Source organism: Orcinus orca, chromosome 2, assembly GCF_937001465.1.
Source record: "Orcinus orca chromosome 2, mOrcOrc1.1, whole genome shotgun sequence".
NCBI classification, from domain to species: Eukaryota; Metazoa; Chordata; class Mammalia; order Artiodactyla; family Delphinidae; genus Orcinus; species Orcinus orca.
In genome coordinates this window covers 111,427,655-111,449,620 of record NC_064560.1, presented here as the reverse complement: position 1 = coordinate 111,449,620, position 21,966 = coordinate 111,427,655, and the positions used below count along the sequence as shown (strand labels likewise).

The 21,966-nt window shown below is 37.9% G+C and overlaps 1 protein-coding gene across 1 annotated transcript in view; it reads left to right on the top strand.

Moving 5' to 3' along the window:
• Window positions 1–21,966, top strand: part of SEMA6D (semaphorin 6D) — a 578,684-nt gene that overhangs the window by 118,361 nt on the left and 438,357 nt on the right. The gene's annotated exons all lie outside the window — the stretch shown is intronic.

The window sequence follows — 21,966 nt, the reverse complement described above, 5'->3', positions numbered from 1 at the left end:
ATCTTACACCTGTGAGGCTACGTGGATATATTGCAAGTAAATGGCAGAACCAGGACTTGAATCCAGGTGTGCCAGCTTTCAAGTGTAAGCTCCTCTAGAGTATGGGTTCACCAATCCGAGGGAAGCTGCAGAACAAACTGTTAAAATCCGATAATTCAGACACAAAGACAAAACTAATCTTGAATTTTGATTCTACATACCTTAGATGGAGCAAAGAAGGCTGGAAACATAATGTTTCTCAGGATAACTATGTAGCTAGCAAGAGTATGTGGGCTCTTCTTTGATGCCAAGCTGAATGAATTGTAAACTCCTAACCAAGAGCGTATATCAGAACACTTAGGGAAGCTTTTCCAAAGCAGTGGTGCTTGGGCTTTGTCCCTGAAATTTCCATCCAAAAGATACAACTATACTGTTGGTCAATAAACCAGAGATTCCTGAGAGGATGAAGTCTTCAGTGCGGATCAAGGTCTTGATCGGGCTTTGAAGGCATAAAGCATCCATTTAAAGGCAGAAATGATGGAGAATACCTGAAGTGCTACGGGTTAAAGGGCAGCGTTTACTTTAGACTATCATCAGAGCATCTCCCTGTACTCCTCCTAGGGAGGTGACCAAAGCGTGGCCGGCAGCTCCTCTGATCAGGCCTCCAGCTCAGGTCCTACCTGTAGATGTGACCCACCTGGCCAACTTCTGGCATTTAGTAAGTGTTCAACAAGTGACAATTTCTTGTTATGCTTTTCATTTTATAATCTGCTTTTCCCATTTTATTATTTTGTCTTCCTTTTAGCCTGGCCTGGGACAGTGTATGTGTATGTTTGCATGTGATATAGAAATGAGTGATGTCTCTGTGTATCTGTGTGTGTACGCATGCATGCATGTGTATGTGTGTTTGCATGTTTGTATGTGCATGATGTAGGTGACCCACAGTGCATTGGTAGCCAGGCACTCTTGATTTTATGCCTGGGATAAGGCATTCAGGGAAAGATACTATCTCATGTAAAGGATCATTGTGTAGGTTAGAGACCTTAAGTAGTTGACTAGCAATGGTGATGGTGACCAGATGGTGATCAGTGATGGATGGGTGAAGCTGACATGACTGAGAAACCAGGTATTAACATGGCAGTCTCTAACTCCACGTTTTCCATGTGTTAAACCTGGCTGGGAAGCCTGTTGGGTTGAATGGGATGAATGGGTCACAGTCTATGGTATTAATATCAGTCCTGGTCACTACTCCTTAATTCTGCCAACATTTATCAAGCCCCACCTATATACCAGAATCTGTGGACCTACAAAGATAAATGAGATGTAGTCTCTGGAGTATTATTTGAGAGTAATCCACACACACAATCAAATAATGCCTTCTCAATACAAAATGTCATGGGATCTCAGAGGTAGCCACAATTTTCTGGAAAGGTGGGGGAAGGCTTCTCAGAGGAAATGACTTTCAAGGTGGGCTTCAATGGGTGCACTGTAAAATTCCAGGTAGACGAGAGAGAGAGTTTCTGATTAGAGGATGTGGAATGTAGACACATGCAAGGGCAAAGTGTATTGAGAATGCATATTTAGTTATGGATGTGAATGCCATGCTCAGAACCCTGGCTCCTCCTCCATGTTGCACAGCCTTTTTTTATGTTGCCCAATTTCAGTCTTTAGCTGTTGCAAGAGCATCAGATCTGAATAGTCTAGGTCATGAGTTTAATTTCTGATCCTACCCCAATCCACACTGGCAAATTCTTCTTGCCCTCAATTTCATAATGCACTCTACCCAAGTCTGAGGCCACAGGGAGAAAGGGTCACCATAGGAAAATCTGGATGTCTTTTGGAACAGTCCAACCCTTGACCACATTATTCTTGTTTTTTTACTTTCCTTGAGCTAACACTCATGAGCATTAACCTGATATATGAGCATATATTTTTCTGTGCTTTAAAAGCATAGGCTATAAGGACATAATCTTGTATGTGTGCCAAGATATATACAGAAAGATATTCAATGTAGCATTATTTATAATAGTGAAAAGTTAAATTTCGAGCAATTTACTTAAGCAAATAATGCACATTCATACAATAGAATATAACACAATCTTTAAATTGTATTTTCATCTTAATTATATGGGAAAATGTTTATTGTATTCCTTGGACAAAACGGGATATGAAACTAAATATATAATGTACCTAATTTTTGGGAAAAAAATAGTGCATGGACATATGTATAATTGTGAGTGTGGAGACAGGATTGTATAAGGAAATGCAACAAAGCAAAATAACACTAGTATCTTTGGATGGTGTAATTATAGGTGATTTTTATTATCCCCTATTTTTTTCTACATTGTCAAATTTTTCCATAATGAAAATATTATTTTAAAATGAAAAGACTGAAGGGTAAATAAAAACAGAAGTCGAGAATAGATCTGTGGTACATGTTTCTGTGCCTGGCCATTATGTGGAGAGATAACATAGGAAAACATACTAACAGCCATAATTTATGTTTTCAGACACTTAATACATCTCTGGTTCTCATATTGTACAAGTAACAGCCTGATGCAGTGATGACTGAATCAGTTACAGTCTTGGAACGAGGAGCTCGGTAAGACATCCCTGACTTTGCCCTAAATCTGTGCACAACTTTGGCAGGAAGCTCACCTCTCTTCCCCTTTATTATCATTCTTCCAATGTGTTAGGTTTTGAATGAGAAGTGCTGAGGCTAAAGTCTGTTTCTAATGAGCTTACTTATGTGAAGAATGAGTGTAAATGGAATTAATGCACCTAACAAGACATCTTTGGTAATTCTACTTTTCCTTAGCTAATAGCACTACAGCGTGCTGCAGTGCCAACAAACACTGCCCCCTTGTTTACATGATAAGTGAGTTTTAATTGCTTTGTGCATATTAATGTAACCTTGAGTGGAGATCAAAAAATGCTTGTGAGATTGAAGAACCTCTCAGGTTCCTACCCCAGCTTTGGACATGTCAGGCAGGGAAGGGCACCACTGGAAAAGCAGGCAGCTAAAACACTGAGTCTGAGCATTGAGTCTGTGTAGGAAATTGGTCCTGGCCCTGACTGCATATTTTTAAGCTCAAGGCTTTCACCTAATTGTCTGCTGTAGTTGCTGCTCTGGTTAAAAGTAACCAGAAGGAACTTGGGAATGTGCCCTGGGTGGCACAAAAAGGGGAGATGGCAGCTTTTCTTTTACCACTCAAGCTGTGTTTTTTTCCCCCTTTAGGATGAAACTCAAGATGGTTTTCTAAGTCCACTTAAGCTTTAAATCAAGAACAGAACTCTCCCTCTGGAATCTAGCTGTGGCTATGGGGTCATTTATTCTTAAAGAGTGATATGCGTGAGAAAGACATGCTTGTCCACAGGCTTAAAAGCCTTCGTCTGCCAGGTTAGGTCCCAGGGTTCCCACAAAATAATCAAGCTTCTTGGATAAAGGAATGTGGAGTAGATTAAGGCTTTATTTGAGATGGGTCCTGAATCACAGAGCAGACCTGCACATATGCACAATATAATACCCCAAACATAGGCACCATTCAGCTGTATGCACAAGTATGCAGTCACTTACACAGTGTTGCCACTCCAGTGACTGTTTTCTGTCTATTAAGCTTTGTTACTGGAAGGAGATGGTGGAAGTCACAACTCAACAAATTCAAACAAACACTTACTGTAACCTAAGATAATTCGATAACAGTAAGATAAGAACTCTATACAGTAAAGTTGTCACTTTTGTGGTTTATATTATTTTTATTGGGAGGACTTCCTAAGTGAGGTGGGAGATTGGGTTTAGCAACCTTTGATTGTTCCTTAAGACTTTAAAAGTTCACGAGTTTAAAGTATGCTCTATTCAAATTTACAGGGCTTACTCCAGCTAGATTAAGTTGTGGTTAATAGAGTAAGATTTAATGAGTAAGTATTTATTGTTTATAATAGTCCACATTATTGTGACATGCATGTCATAATGAAAAATAATTGAGAGTAGAAGGACGTGCACTCACTCCCTCTTGCAAGAGCACCGGAATTGCAACTAACTGCTGAACACTCGTCAACAGGAAGACGCTGGAACTCACCAGAAAACATACCCCACATCCAAAGACAAAGAAGAAGCCGCAGTGAGACGGTAGGAGGGACACAATCACAATATAATGAAATTCCATAACAGCTGGGTGGGTGAGTCACAAACTGGAGAACACTTATACCACAGAAGTCCACCCACTGGAGTGAAGGTTCTGAGCCCCACATCAGGCTTCCCAACCTGGGGGTCTGGCAACGGGAGGAAGAATTCCCAGAGAATCATACTTTGAAGGCTAGTGGGATTTGATTGCAGGACTTTGACAGGAATGGGGAAACAGAGACTCCACTCTTGGAGGGCACACACAAAATAGTGTGCACATCAGGACCCAGAGGGAAGGAGTAGTGACCCCATAGGAGACTGAACCAGACCTACCTGCTAGTGTTGGACGGTCTCTTGCAGAGGCAGAGGGTGGCTGTGGCTCACCATGGGGACAAGGACACTGGCAGCAGAAGTTCTGAGAAGTGCTTCTTCGCGTTACCCGTCCCGGAGTCTGCCGTTAACCCCACCAAAGAGCCATAGGCTCCAGTGCTGGGTTCCCTCAGGCCAGACAACCAATAGGGAGGGAACTCAGCCCCACCCACCAGCAAAATTTTACTGAGCTCTGCCCACCAGAGCAACACCCAACTCTACCCATCACCAGTCCCTCCCATCAGGAAGCTTGCAGAAGCCTCTTAAATAGCCTCATCCACCAGAGAGCAGACAACAGAAGCAAGAAGAACTACAATCCTGCAGCCTGTGGAACAAAAAACACTGTCAAAGAAAGATAGACAAAATGAAAAGGCAGAGGACTATGTACCAGATGAAGGAACAACATAAAACTCCAAAAAAAAAAAAAACTAAATGAAGTGGAGATAGGCAACCTTCCAGAAAAATAATTCAGAATAATGTTAGTGAAGATGATTCAGGATGTTGGAAAAAGAGTGGAGGCAAAGATCAATATGATGCAGGAAATGTTTAACAAAGATCTAGAAGAATTAAAGAACAAAGAAACAGAGATGAACAATACAATAACTGAAATGAAAAATACACTAGAAGGAATCAATAGCAGAATAACTGAGGCAGAAGAACAGATAAGTGACCTGGAAAACAGAATGGTGAATTCACTGCTGTGGAACAGAATCAAGAAAAAAGAATGAAAAGAAATGAAGACAGCCTAAGAGACCTCTGCAACAACATAAAACACAACAACATTCACATTATATGGGGTCCAGAAGGAGAAGAGAAAGAGGAAGGACCCAAGAAAATATTTGAAGAGATTATAGTTGAAAACTTCCCTAACATGGGAAACGAAATAGCCACCCAAGTCCAGGAAGTGTAGAGAGTCCCAGGCAGGATAAACCCAAGGAGAAACACACCAAGACACATAGTAATCAAATTGACACAAATTAAAGACAAGAAAAATTATTACAAACAACAAGGGAAAAACAACAAATAACATACAAGGGAACTCCCATAATGTCGACAGCTGATTTCTCAGCAGAAACTCTACAAGCCAGAAGTGAGTGACATGATATAGTTAAAGTGATGAAAGGGAAGAACTTACAACTAAGGTTACTCTACCTGGCAAGGATCTCATTCAGATTTGATGGAGAAATCAAAAGCTTTACAGACAAGCAAAAGCTAAGAGAATTCAGCACCACGAAACCACCTCTACAACAACTGCTAAAGGATCTTCTCTGAGTGGGAAACACAAGAGAAGAAAAGGACCTACTAAAACAAACGCAAAACAATTAAGAAAATGGTAATAGGAACATAGATATTGATAGCTACCTAAATGTGAATGGACTAAATGCTCCAACCAAAAGACACAGTCTTGCTGAATGGATACAAAAACAAGACCCATATATATGCTGCCTATAAGAGACCCACTTCAGACCTAGGGACGCATACAGACTGAAAGTGAGGGGATGGAAAAAGATATTCCATGCAAATAGAAATCAAAAAAAAGCTGGAGTAGCAATACTCATATCAGATAAAATAAACTTTAAAATAAAGAATGTTACAAGAGACAAGGAAGGACACTACATAATGATCAAGGGATCAATCCAAGAAGATGATATAACAATTATAAATATATATGCACCCAGCATAGGAGCACCTCAATACATAAGACAAATGCTAACAGCCATAAAAGAGGAAATCAATAGTAACACAATAATAGTGGGGGACATTAACACCTCACACCAGTGGAAAGATCATCCAGAGAAACAATTAATAAGGAAACACAAGCTTTAAATGACAGAATACACTAGATAGATTTAATTGATATTTATAGGACATTCCAGCAGATTACACTTTCTTCTCAAATGCACACAGAACATTCTCCAGGGTAGATCACTTCTTGGGTCACAAAACAAGCCTCGGTAAATTATAGAAAATTGAAATTATATCAAGCATCTTTTACAACCACAATGCTATGAGATTAGTAATCAATTACAGGGGAAAAAAAACGTAAAAAGCACAAACATGTGAAGGCTAAACAATACGTTACTAACTAACCAAGAGATCACTGAAGAAATCAAAGAGGAAATCAATAAATACCTAGAGACAAATGACAATGAAAACACGATGATCCAAAACCTATGGGATGCAGCAAAAGCAGTTCTAAGGGAAGTTTATAGCAAAACAATCCTACCTCAAGAAACAAGAAAAATCTCAAACAATCTAACCTTATACCTAAAGGAACTAGAGAAAGAAGAACAAACAAAACCCAAAGTTAGTAGAAGGAAAGAAATCATAAAGAACAGAGCAAAAATAAATGAAATAGAAACAAAGTAAACAATAACAAAGATCAATAAAACTAAAAGCTGGTTCTTTGAGAAGATAAACAAAATTGATAAACCAGACTCATCAAGACAAAGGGGGAGAGGACTCAAATAAATAAAATTAGAAATAAAAAAGGAGGACTTGCAACAGACACCACAGAAATACAAAGCATCCTAAGAGACTACTACAAGCAACTCTATGCGAATAAAATGGACAACCTGGAAGAAATGGACAAATTCTTAGAGAGGTATGAGCTTCCAAGACAGAACCAGGAAGAAATAGAAAATATGAACAGACCAATCATAAGTAATGAAATTGAAACAGTGATTAAAAATCTTCCAACAGGGCTTCCCTGGTGGCGCAGTGGTTGAGAGTCCGCCTGCCAATGCAGGGGACACGAATTCATGCCCCGGTCCAGGAGGATCCCGCATGCCGCGGAGCGGCTGGGCCCGTGAGCCATGGCCGCTGAGCCTGCGCGTCTGGAGCCTGTGCTCCGCAATGGGAGAGGCCACAACAGTGAGAGGCCCATGTACCAGGAAAAAAAAAAAAAAATCTTCCAACAAACAAAAGTCCAGGACAAGATGGCTTCACAGGTGAATTCTATCAAACATTTAGAGAAGAGCTAACACTCATCCTTCTCAAACTCTTCCAAAAAATTGCAGAGGAAGGAACACTCCCAAACTCATTCTACAAGGCCACCATCAACCTGATACTAAAACCAGACAAAGATACTACAAAAAAAGAAAATTACAGACCAATATCACTGATGAATATAGATGCAAAAATCCTCAACAAAACACTAGCAAACAGAATCCAACAACGTATTAAAAGGATCATACACCACGAACAAGTGGGATTTATCCCAGAGATGCAAGGATTCTTCAGTATACACAAATCAATCAACGTGATACGCCATGTTAACAAATCGAAGAATAAAAACCATATGATCATCTCAATAGAAGCAGAAAAAGCTTTTGACAAAATTCAACACCCATTTATGATAAAAACTCTTCAGAAAGTGGGCATAGAGGAACCTACCTCAAAATGATAAGGGCTATATATGACAAACCCACAGCAAACATCATTCTCAATGGTAAAAAAATGAAAGCATTTCCTTTAAGATCAGGAAAAAGACAAGGATGTCCACTCTCACCATTATTATTCAACATAGTTTTGGAAGTCCTAGCCACGGCAATCAAAGAAGAAAAAGAAATAAAAAAACACAAATTGGAAAAGAAGAAGTAAAACTGCCACTGTTTGCATGTGATGTGATACTATAGGTAGATAATCCTAAAGATGCCACCAGAAAAGTACTAGAGCTAATCAATGTACTTGGTGAAGTGTCAGGATACAAAATTAATGCACAGAAATCTCTTGCATTCCTATACACTAACAATGAAAGCTCAGAAAGAGAAATTAAGGAAACAATCCCATTCACCACTGCAACAAAAAGAATAAAATACCTAGGAATAAACCTACCTAAGGATGTAAAAGACCTGTACTCAGAAAACTATAAAACACAGATGAAAGAAATTAAAGTTGACACTAACAGATGGAGAGATATACCATGTTCATGGATTGGAAGTATCAATATTGTGAAAATGACTACACTACCCACAGGGATCTACAGATTCACTGCAATCCCTATCAAATTACCAATGGCATTTTTGACAAAACTAGAGCAAAAAATCTTAAAATTTTTATGGAGATGCACAAGACCCCAAATAGCCAAAGAAATCTTGAGGGAAAAAAATGGAGGTGGAGGAATCAGACACCCTGACTTCAGACTATACTACAATGCTACAGTTATCAAGACAATATGGTACTGGCACAAAAATAGAAATATAGATCAATGGAACAGGATAGAAAGCCCAGAGATAAACCCACACACCTTTGGTCAACTAATCTATGACAAAGGAGGCAAGGATATACAACAGGGAAAAGACAGTCTCTTCAGTAAGTGATGTTGGGAAAACTGGACAGCTACATGTAAAAGAATGAAATTAGAACACTCCCTAACACCATACACAAAAATAAACTCAAAATGGATTAAAGATCTAAGTGTAAGACTAGACACTATGAAACTCTTACAGGAAAACATAGGAAGAACACTCTGACATAAATCACAGCAAGATCCTTTTTGACCCATCTCCTATATTAATGGAAATAAAAATAAAAATAAACAAATGGGACCTAATGAAACTTGAAAGCTTTTGCACAGCAAAGGAAACTATAAACAACACGAAAAGACAACTCTCAGAATGGGAGAAAATATTTGCAAATAAATTTATGGACAAAGAATTAATCTCCAAAATATATAAACAGCTCATGCAGCTCAATAGTTAAAAAAAACAACCCAATTCCAAAATGGGCAGAAGACCTAAATAGACATTTCTCCAAAGACATACACATGGCCCAGAGGCACATGAAAAGCTGCTCAACATCACTAATTATTGGAGAAATGCACATCAGAACTACAATGAGGTATCACCTCACGCCTTTTAGAATGGGCATTATCAGAAAATTTACAAACAACAAATGCTGGAGGGCCTTCCCGATCACAAATCTCTCCTCCACTCAAACTTTCTTTATACTTTTCTTGCAAAAAGAATAAGAGAAATAACGAGGTGGTGGGGTTTCCAAAAACAAAAATCGTAACCTCGAACCATCAGGGGAGGGCAAAAATGCCCTTTTCCGCAACTCTCAGTTCAAAAATAAAGTTGTACCACATACAATCAGGATGTTACTTAGGAGTTCTCTTAAAGGAACACATGGTGTGTGGCTGACAGGGTCTTGGTGCTCCGGCCGGGTGTCAGGCCTGTGCCTCTGAGGTAGGAGAGCTGAGTTCAGGACACTGGTTCACCAGAGACCTCCCAGCTCCACATAATATCAAATGGCGAAAGTTCTCCCAGAGATCTCCATCTCAATGCTCAGACCAGCTCCACTCAACAGCCAGCAAGCTACGGTGCTGGACAGCATATGCCAAACAAATAGCAAGACAGGAACTCAACCCCATCCGTAAGCAGAGAGGCTGCCTAAAATCATAATAAGGTCACAGACACCCCAAAACACACCACCAGATGCGGTCCTGCCCACCAGAAAGACAAGTTCCATCCTCATCCACCAGAACACAGTCAGTAGTCCCCTCCACCAGGAAGCCTACACAACCCACTAAACCAACCTTAGACACTGGGGGCAGACACCAAAAACAACAGGAAGTACGAACCTGCAGGCTGCAAAAAGGAGACCCCAAACAGAGTAAGTTAAGCAAAATGAGAAGACAGCGAAAACACACAGCAGATGAAGGAGCAAGGTAAAAACCCACCAGACCAAACAAATGTGGAGGAAATAGGCAGTCTACCTGAAAAAAAATTCAGAGTAATGATAGTAAAGATGATACAAAATCTTGGAAATAGAATGGAGAAAATGCAAGAAACATTTAACAGGACCTAGAAGAACTAAAGAGCAAACAAACAATGATGAACAACACAATAAATGAAATTAAAAATTCTGTAGAAGGAATCAATAGCAGAATAACTGAGGCAGAAGAACGGATAAGTGACCTGGAAGATAAAATAGTGGAAATAATCACCATAGAGCAGAATAAAGAAAAAAGAATGAAAAGAGTTGAGGGCAGTCTCAGAGACCTCTGGGACAAAATTAAATGCACGAACATTTGAATTATAGGGGTCCCGAAGAAGAAGAGAAAAAGAAAGGGACTGAGAAAATATTTGAAGAGATTATAGTTGAAAACCTCCCTAATATGGGAAAGGAAATAGTCAATCAACTCCAGGAAGCACAGAGAGTCCCATACAGGATAAATCCAAGGAGAAACACGCCAAGACACATATTAATCAAACTATCAAAAAGTAAATACAAAGAAAAAATATTAAAAGCAGCAAGAGAAAAACAACAAATAACACACAAGGGAATCCCCATAAAGTTAACAGCTGATCTTTCAGCAGAAACTCTGCAAGCCAGAAGGGAGTGGCAGGACATATTGAAAGTGACGAAAGAGAAAAACTTACAACCAAGATTACTCTACCCAGCAAGGATCTCATCCAGATTCGACGGAGAAATTAAAACTTTACAGGCAAGCAAAAGCTAAGAGAATTCAGCACCACGACACCAGCTTTACAACAAATGCTAAAGGAACTTCTCTAGGCAGGAAACACAAGAGGAGGAAAGGACCTACAATAACAAACCCAAAACAATTAAGAAAATGGTAATAGAACATACATATCGATAATTACCTTAAATGTAAATGGATTAAATGCTCCAACCAAAGACATAGACTGGCTGAATGGATACAAAAACAAGACCCATATATATGCTGTCTACAAGAGACCCACTTCAGACCTAGAGACACATACAGACTGAAAGTGAGGGGAGGGAAAAAGATATTCATTGCAACTGGAAATCAAAACAAGGCTGGAGTAGCAATTCTCATATCAGGCAAAATAGACTTTAAAATAACGAATATTAGTAGAGACAAAGAAGGACAGTACATAATGATCAAGGGATTGATCCAAGAAGAAGATATAACAATTGTAAATATTTATGCACCCAACATAGGAGCACCTCAATACATGTGGCAAATGCTAACAGCCATAAAATGGGAAGTCGACAGTAACACAATCATAGTAGGACACTTTAACCCCCCACTTTCACCAATGGACAGATGAACGAAAATGAAAATAAGTAAGGAAATCCAAGCTTTAAATGATACATTAAGCAACATGGACTTAATTGATATTCATAAGTCATTCCATCCAAAACAACAGGATATACTTTCTTCTCAAGTGCTCAGGGAACATTGTCCAGAATAGATCATATCTTGGGTCACAAATCAAGCCTAGGTAAATTTAAGAAAACTGAAATCATATCAACTATCTTTTCTGACCACAACACTATAAGACTAGATATGAGTTACAGGAAAAAATCTGTAAAAAATACAAACACATGGAGGGTAAACAATACACTACTAAATAACCAAGAGATTACTTGGAAGAAATCAAAGAGGAAATCAAAAAATACCTAGAAATAAATGACAATGAAAGCCTAATGACCCAAAACCTGTGGGATGCAGCAAAAGCAGTTCTAAGAGGGAAGTTTATAGCAATACAATCCTACCTCAAGAAACAAGGAACATCTCAAATAAACAACCTTACCTTACACCTAAAGCAATTAGAGAAAGAGGAGCAAAAAAAGAAACCCCAAAGTTAGCAGAAGGAAAGAAATCATAAAGATCAGATCAGAAATAAATGAAAAAGAAATTAAGGAAACAATAGCAAACATCAATAAAACTAAAACCTGGCTCTTTGAGAAGAGAAACAAAATTGATAAACCCTCAGCCAGACTCATCAAGGAAAAAAGGGTGAAGACTCAAATGAATAGAATTAGAAATGAAAAAGGAGAAGCAACAACTGACACTGCAGAAATACAAAGGATCATGAGAGATTACTACAAGCAACTATATGCCAATAAAGTGGACAACCTGGAAGAAATGGACAAATACTGAGAAAAGCACAAGCTTCCGAGACCAAATCAGGAAGATACAGAAAATATAAACAGACCAATCACAAGCACTGAAATTGAGGCTGTGATAAAAGTCTTTCAACAAACAAAAGCTCAGGAGCAGATAGCTTCACAGGTGAATTCCATCAAATATTTAGAGAAGAGCTAACACCTATCCTTCTCAAACTCTTCCAAAATATAGCAGAGGGAGGAACACTGCCCAACTCATTCCACGAGGCCACCATCGCTCTGATACCAAAACCAGACAAAGATGTCAGAAAGAAAGAATACTACAGGCCAATCAATATCACTGATGAACATAGATGCAGAAATCCTCAAAAAAATACTAGCAAAGAGAATCCAACAGCACATTAAAAAGATCATACAGCATGATCAGGTGGGGTTTATCCCAGGAATGCAGGGATTCTTCAATATATGCAAATCAATCAATGTGATAAACCATATTACCAAATTGAAGGAGCAAAACCATATGATCATCTCAATAGATGCAAAAAAAGTTTTGACAAAGAGGAACCTGCGACAAAGATGCAGATGTAGAGAATGGACCTGAGGACACGGGGAGGGGGAAGGGTAAGCTGGGATAAAGTGAGAGAGTGGCATGGACATATATACACTACCAAATGTAAAATAGATAGCTAGTGGGAAGCAGCTGCATAGCACAAAGAGAGCAGCTCGGTGGTTTGTGACCCCCTAGAGGGGTGGGATAGTGAGGGTGGGAGGCAGACGCAAGAGGGAGCGGATATGGGGATATATCTGTACGTATATCTCGTTCACTTTTATACAGCAGAAACTAACACAACATTGTAAAGCAATTATACTCCAATAAAGATGTTAAAAAAATCCTGGAGAGAGTGTGGAGAAATGGGAAGGCTCTTCCACTGTTGGTGGGAATGTAAATTGATACAGCCACTATGGAAAACAGTATGGAGGTTCCTTAAAAAACTAAAATAGAATTGCCATACGACCCAGAAATCCCACTACTGGGCATATACCCAGAGAAAACCATAATTCAAAAAGACATATGTACCCCAATATTCATTGCAGCACTGTTTACAATAGCCAGGTCATGGAAGCAACCTAAGTGCCCATCGACAGATGAATGGATAAAGAAATATGGTACATATATACAATGGAATCCTACTCAGCCATAAAAAGGAATGAAATTGGGTCATTTGTAGAGATGTGGATGGACTTAGAGACTGTCATACAAAGTGAAGTAAGTCAGAAAGAGAAACACAAATATCGTATATTAACGCATATATGTGGAATCTAGAAAAATGGTACAGATGAACCCGTTTGCAAGGCAGAAATAGAGACCAGATGTAGAGAACAAACATATGGACACAAAGGTGGGAAAGTGTGGGGGGGTGGTGTGATGAATTGGGAGATTGAGATTGGCATATATACACTAATATGTATAAAATAGATAACTAATAAGAACCTGCTGTGTAAAAATAAATAAATAAAATTTAAAAAATAATTGATCAAAATCTGAGAAAAATTGGTGAAAAACTTAGAATATTTATGAGTCATAAGTGAGAGCTGAGGCATGCTAATATATTTTCGTAGTTTGGGCTTAATACTTGAGATCAAAAGGCTGTAGAGAAGACCTCATTTTCCCCTTTGTAACTGCTTATCCAGGTGTCTGGATGGCAGTAGTCTCATTAGTATTGGGCCCAGAAATACTACCTAAAATTTGATGGCAAGTGTCATAAACTTGTAATGGAAAATTAGGAAGTTAATTTGATGGCATGCATCATTCATTCAGTCAGTCAGTCAGCAGGGATTCGCTGAGCACTTCCTTTTTCTGGATATTACTCTAGTTGCTGGAAATCATCAAGAAAACAAGACAGACAAAATCCCTGCTCTCATGGAAGTTACATTCTAAGTAGGGAAAGGCAGAAAACAAACAAGTAAATAAATGTATAATATTCCAGATGTCACCAGGGGCTATAAAGAAAAATGAAGCAGGATAAGGGGGATAGTATTGGAAGCAGAAAGGTCACTATTTTTTATAGGGTGGTCTTTAATAAGGTGTCATTCGAGCAAAGACCTAAGTAAAGTAAAGAAGAAAGTCATGTGGCTCTCTGGGGGAAGGACATTCTTTGCACCTCAGGGTACAAAGGCCCTGTGGTGGAAGCATGGTTGGTAGTTTTGAAGAAGAGCTAGGATATGTGGGTGGAGCAGAGGGGCAGAGGAAACAGTTGTAGGAGATGAGGTTCCAGAGGTGGGTGGGGGCCCACTGATGGGTGACAGGACATTGTTGGAGAAGAAATTGCCCGGAAATTAAGAAGAGGGAGAACATTGGAGGAGATGGCAGTGACCCAAGTAAATCATTCCTCAGAATCAGCTATGTCTGTGAACTAGGCAAAACAGCCTACCTAGGTGCTAATAAAAAAGAAAAAAAAAAAGAAAGTCAAAGATTTGCTTGTGAGAATACATAGCTGGAATGATAATTCTGCTGCAACTTTCTCTAGGGAGAACAGAGAACTCTCTACCCTTCTACTTAGTCCTGTATTGTTACCGACTCGCTGTTTCCCCGTTTAGGAAGTTAGTGAACTGCTGTCAGGAGAAAATAATACATATCTATGGCTTTACATTTCTAGTAAAAATCATTCTTTTAGAAAATATTTACTTTTTTTCAGGTCTCAGATTTGGAAGCCTTCAGCTGAATCCCTAGAGTTGGTTTCAGTCAGCTGATGGAAACGTTGTGTGGATGTAAGACTACAGAGTTAAATCATGTTGTTAGGGCCGTAGCCCCAGGCTTAAAATAAACTGTCCTTAGCAAAAGAGAAGTGGGCAGTAGGAAAGCACTGATTCAAATAGAAGTTGAAACACCACTCTGTCCTCCCTTAGGTTTCTGGTGTTTACTGATTTATTTTCAAAAATCCTGTCATGCCATTGGAATGGGAGGAACTGTTGGGAGTGTTGAGAGCTGAGAGATTTATAACTCCAGCTTAAATGATCATTCCAGAACTATCTAGAGCAAGTAGAACTTTTTAACCCATTTTGAGTCTTTGAGTCTTTCACTCATTAAAAAAGTCCTTATATATGAAATCATTTTAGGAGATTTAGTGATCTCTCAAGCTGGCCAGTGGATTCAGGATAAGTTTTTAATGCTACTAGAGATTAAAAATGGAATTAGAAATGAGACCCAAACTTATTTCTGTGTGTTGTAAATAGCATGAGCTTGGGAGAGAAAGGTATGTGTTCATTTTCAAGTTTTGCCACTTAACAGCTGTATAATTTTGGACAGGTCACATTCTCCGAGAACCTTCTCATCTATAATATATAATATAGGGATATTTGTAACTCTCTCTTTCTCTCTAGTTTTATCTGAGTATGAAAGTTGAGATAAGATGTGACCAAGTATTGATACTTTCTTAACTGTAAAATTATAAATACATATTATTAAACAGCTTTGTAGTGTTTAAAGAATCACTCTGCAGTGATTTTATGCACAATTTGAATGAGGCACTTGCTATTCCAGAAATAGTTACACAAATCCAAATCTATTGTTCTGGGGCTTCAGGGGCCCTGCTTTTCAGCTCATGATATTTTTTGTGACATCTGGGAAGCAAAGTGTCGCTAGTGTTAAGTTCATGTTTGTTCCCTCCCCACCCTCCTTCCACCTACAAATCTGAAAGATCACTGCATGCCTAACACATTTGGGGTGCTCCAACTCTAAGCCTTTGAAATTCAGTGAAATTGTTCCTTGTTGACCCTAGAACACCAAAGTACTTTACTCTTAATCATCTAAAAAGTAATGAAAAATCACTATGTTCTTCAGTTTTCAGGAAACACCATTAAGATGTTCTTAGTGAATAAGTTCTGCAAATCGCTAAGTCTTGTCTCCTCAAGCAAGAAATATTAACAGATGTTTATTGAATTGTTCCTAAAATGTATTATGATTACTTACTGTATCATAGTATTCTGAACATAGTTTAGGAGCTAAAGTTATAGTGTTCTTTAGTACAGTGATTAGTAAAATAACTCTTGCTGGGTGCAGGCCCTTTCCCCTACACTAAATAAACCCAAATTACTTGCAAGGCATCCAGATTTTTTGCTTCCTTGTTTAGTGTCACCTGTATCTTCCTGGCTGATCTCCTTTAAGTGTAAGCCCTCACCCACCTCTACTTTTAATTTACTCCCTGCTATACTGCTTCATAAACTAACAATTTTAGTACTACCTTCAGGTTTTCTGCCACATCATCAATTGTATCAGCATTATTATACATGTAATGCCTTTTAAAAACAATAGGCATTTTTACTTAAAATAGTTTAAAAGATAATTATATCACTCTTCCATTACCAGTATAATTGTCAGTTATGTTTTAGCATACATTAAAATAAATATATAAGGACTTCTACTTCCAGCCAAGATGAAGTAAAAAAGAACAGATTTATACTCCTGTCTAAACAACCAGTAAGATGGACAAAATGTATATAATAACAGTTTTCAAGATACTGTATGTCAGGCAAGGAAGGACAGTGATTCCTGAGAGATGAGAAAAAAAACAAGTTGGGCCTATGATTGCCCCAACTTACTGTCTTTGGAGAGTTTCCAGGCCACAGTACAGGAGAGGAAATCAAGGAGCAGTCTGATATACTCCCTGCGTTGAGGATATGAAGCTGAGAGCATGAGGAGGTCAAGATGGCTAGAGTTCTCAGGACAGAGATCCTGAGAAGAGAGAAATAAACAGAGAACTCTGGAGATCTGCAGTGTCCACCTTGAGGATTTAGTTCAGTACTGATCAATGCAATATCGTACTGGAAATTCTAGGCAGCAAAGTATGGCAAGAAAAAAAATGTCATCTAAATCGGAAAAAAGAAGTAAAAGCTCTTTTAATTGCAGACAACGTGAATATCTAAGTAGAAAATCTAGTGAAATCTACAAAAAAACTACTTAGACTAAGAAGTGAGTTTAGCAAGGTTACAACATGTAAGATCGATAGACAAAAATCAATAGTGTTTTTATGTATTAGTAATGAATATTTGTTAATTGAAATAAAAAATTAGAGGCATTTAGAATAACGTCAGCAATATGAGGTACTTACAGATAAATATTCAAAAAAGATATGATGATCTAATACACTGAAAACTATAAAACATCATTAAAGGAGATTAAAGAAGACCTAAATAAATAGATTGACATACTGTGTTTATGGGTTGGAAGACTTGATATGTTAGGATGTCAATTCTCCCCATATTTATCTATAGATAAAACACAATTCCAAATCAGATTGTAGCAGGCATTTTTGTAGAAATTGAAAACTTATTCTAAAATACATAATGGAAATGCAAATGACTTAAAATTCCAAAGTGACTCGAAAAGATAAGGGAACAGAAGTTTTGAGTTTTAAATAATGTGCCCAAGATCATGGAGCTGGTAATTGCCTAAGCCAGTATTCAAACCCAGGCCTCCTTGATTCAAGAGCACATGCCCCCCACACACATACACACACTATTTTCTCCTGCTATATCATACCACCAGTAACTAATTCTGTGGGAGGACTCAGGGAAAACCTTTCAGAAGAGGTGATGTTTAGGCAGTGTATTGAAGGGAGAAGGAGAGTTATTCAGTAGAGAATGCAAGAGGCATTTGTGATGGAGGAAACAACAGGATTACATAAATGAGAAATTGGTGGCTGGCCTTGTTCTTTGCCAAGCAGGTGCTGTACCAACCCTGTGGATTTGTTCTTCAAGGATATGGGATAGGAGGACTGGGCATCTGATGGCAGAATCTACTTAGCTCCATTCTCCACAGTAATACCAGAGCAGACTGTGGGTGAAGGACTTCCATTTCTCTCTATTATTCTCTCCACTCTATAAACACAGAGTGGTTCAGCCCACAGTCATTTATCTAAGCCTGCTTCTTCTACACAGAAGAGAATCATACTCCTTAGGAACAATATTGCTAGGCATATTGATAACTTTCTTTTGAAAAGCAGAAGGCACTTTTTGTGGATTTGATTTGATTTCCTCATCAGAGGATGTTATTTGAGATTTGCAGGTGCAGACTAACATCTCTATGAGGCAGAGGCACTCTGTTTATTTGCTCAACGTCCATGACTTCACCGGGCATGTTGGTGCATCTGGTTAAGCCCAGAGAAGAGACATTTGCAGGATCAAGCCTCACCGTCTTATCAATGTGCCAAGATGTTTTGAATGTAAAGATAGGGAATATTGTCCAGTGGTTCTGTGCTTGAAGGGCCTTTTTCTGATTGTTTTAAAATGTGAATACTATTTTCATGGAAAATATTGTGTGGGGCTCTAGTATAAATAAGGTGTTACAATGAATTTTAATTGCATTTAAGCAGGCATTGCTACTACCAAAAGATGCAGGCAAGTGGAATTGAGATCATTATAAAAAATATGGATTTAGAGATAAGGCCTAATATAAAAACAGATTTTGGTAACTGCCTGGAATAAATTGAAATTTGGTCTCAATGCTAATATTGTCTAATATTCAAGAATAAAATACTGGCTTGATCTCGGTTATTGCTCCATGGAGATAAACTCCTCATCCATGGAAGACGGAATAACGCTTGAAGGTTTCATACCATTACTATGCAGTGCACAGTAACAATACAACAACAAATTAACACAGTAGGGTCTATTATTGGAGAATGATTTCACGTCAGCTTCAGAGCAGTTTACTCATTTCAGAAGTCAGTGTAATAAAAGAGCATTTTATTTTTCCAACATCCCTGAGGAAATGTGTGTGTGTGTGTGTGTGTCTGTATTTGGTCACATAAGTATGTTTTCATGATAACCCAGTCATGCCCTTTTATCACAAATCAAGTTTTTAATTTCACTGATCTTGTTTTAAAAAATCTAGAATTTCATAGGATGGATATCAAAAACAACAACTGGAGATTAGTAGGCTTTTAATAAATTAGTCCTTTATTCTTGTAACACCTGCTCTGGACTCCTAAACTGGGGCAATCACTAGGGCAGAAACTAAGCCAATAATAGGGGCTTAAATACACCAACCCTGTACTTTACATATAGCAGCTACTAAATAAATGTTGGAAAACTGAATTTCAAATAGTAGCCCAGAATATAAGGTCAAATATAAGGAGTTTGATACTCAAGGTATTCTGTTAGCAAGGGCTTATTTTCACATGGCCTATATGTTTCTAGTAATAGCAGCAAACAACAGACCATTCTGAGTCATTACCATTAGTCTCCATAGGTAGACCCAGACCTTCTACTTAAACATAACTTGTGTTTGTTTTGTTATATCACTTTCATAAAAATTTTGGGGAGGGGACAGGAGATGAAAATTCATGTTTCCAATGCAGAAACTTATGTTCAAGTGTTTGCATTTTTATTAAAATACCTAAAATGATTGGGCAACTAATATTTTAAAAAAGAACTGTAGCTGTTTTAGTTATTGCTGCTGAGCTTAGGACAGCTGTTGCAGAGCTAAACAGTTTGAACTTTAGTGTAAATATAAATTTTAAAGAAAATGGGGTCATGACTGGCTTCTTTACTTTAGCTCATCAAGCCATTCTGTTTATAATGTTTTCTGTCCCAAGTAGGAGGTAGAACCTTATCACATCTATGACTTAACGCTATTTTGGTTATATGATAACATTCATCATCAGAACTCCTGAAGTGCTGTACATTTCCTACAGAATCAGGGTCAGGTTCCTATGTTGCATGGATGTAGTGGTACACCTTGACCTCTCTCTTCACGTACCCTGCCCAAACGTTGAGCTGAGCAGCCTCTTATTCCTTATTGGTACCTGGTGCTTTCTTGTTTCTACCTCTAAGTGCATCCTCTTCCTTCTAAAGAAAAAAATTTTCCACCCATTTCCATGTGTTTATATCTTACTTACCTTTAATATTTTAACTCAAATGTCAAAATTTTTTGAAGAATTCCCTGATTCTTACATTGGACATGATTACTCTCTCTCTCTCATTTATAAAATCTCTCATATATTAAGTATCATTTTGATCTCATTTTGTGATGCTTTCTTTTCTACTCTACCAATAAGAACAAAATCACAAGGATAATGATAAATATTAAACCTTATTCTATAATATGAAAAGTTCGTTATGTACATTATCTTATGCAATCCACAAAACAGCCCCATAGTGGAGATGATGCTATTATTATTTCTAATTCACTTAGGAACAAATTCTTAGAGAGGGCACAATGATTAATCCAAGGTCCGGTGGTTGGTTTTACATCTGGAATTCTAATTCATAGACCTTATTCTTAGCCAATAGGCAAGACTGTGCTTCATAGCTATACCTCCTTTTGCTTGTAACTTACCACTTTCTACTTTGTTGTGTAATTACCTATGACCTGAATTACTATAGTTGTTGTTCCTTGAGGGCTAAAATTATGTTTGATTCTTCTTGGTATTTTAAACATGACTGAACTCAGGGTTTCACACTAAAGTTAAGGGTGGTCCAAAACTATTTGGAGAACAGCTGAAAAATTTGGCATCTTTCATATATTCTTTTATTGCTCTGACATGGAAGATTTATTGAGAGAGGAAAGTACTGTGTTTAACTGTCATCAAAATAAAGTGGAAAATATAGCTTTGCTCAAAAGAAATGACATGTTCTGAAAGAATAAAATTAAAATGGGATTTTAAATCCATTATCTAGTCTATCTGAAAATAAACAAGGACAGTCACCTAATTGAAGGAGTAAATGTCTTTAAACTTTCACAGTCACTGTGTAATATTCATAAATGTGGAATCTGGAACTCTATTTCCCACTGAAATGAAAGAGATTATACTTTACTAAAAGAAATATTAATGAAACAATAGCTAATATTCATGATAGTTTAATAATTAATAGAGAAAGGAATAATAACATGTATTTATTTATTTATATTTTTAACTTATTTTATATTGGAGTATAGTCAGTTAACACTGTTGTGATAGTTTCAGGTGCACAGCAAAGAGACTCAACCATACATATACATGCATCCATTCTCCCCCAAACTCCCCCTTTATTTATATCATGCAGATAGATAACTGACTGCTTTTCATCAAGATGATTGTCACTAAATTTACAGAGCCTCAATACTGAAGTAGGAGAAGGTGTTGAAAATAAGATATCTTATCTGGAGACTAATAACCTTTTTGTTTTTAACAAGCTATCTTATCTTTACTACTCTGTTTTAGAAGCTCAAGAGAGTGGCGACCTTGAATAAACACTGCTATTTCCATCATCATGTCCTGAGACTTATTCAGAGAGGAAATATCTCATCAAAAGGATGGAATACAGTCCAGGCTTTTGAAGTAGCAGATAGACCTGTGAGGAGGTCACCTTCTAAGACTGAAGAACCTTCTTTTATGGATCATTTATCTTAGTCATCCTAACTACACCCCCAATTGCACAATGAATGCTAAAAAGAGTTTAGACTTCCTTCAACCATCCTGTTCATTCATGAGGTAAAAAGAGAGATGAGGATGAAAGCCTAGTTGATTGACAGTTTTTGATTATATTCTTAAGGGTCTAATTGAATAGTGTGTCCTATAAAACTTCCTGAACATCAAGTATATTCCCAATATTGGTTATATTGTGCTACAAAAATCCAGTCACCTAGGAGGATTTATTCTGATTACTTC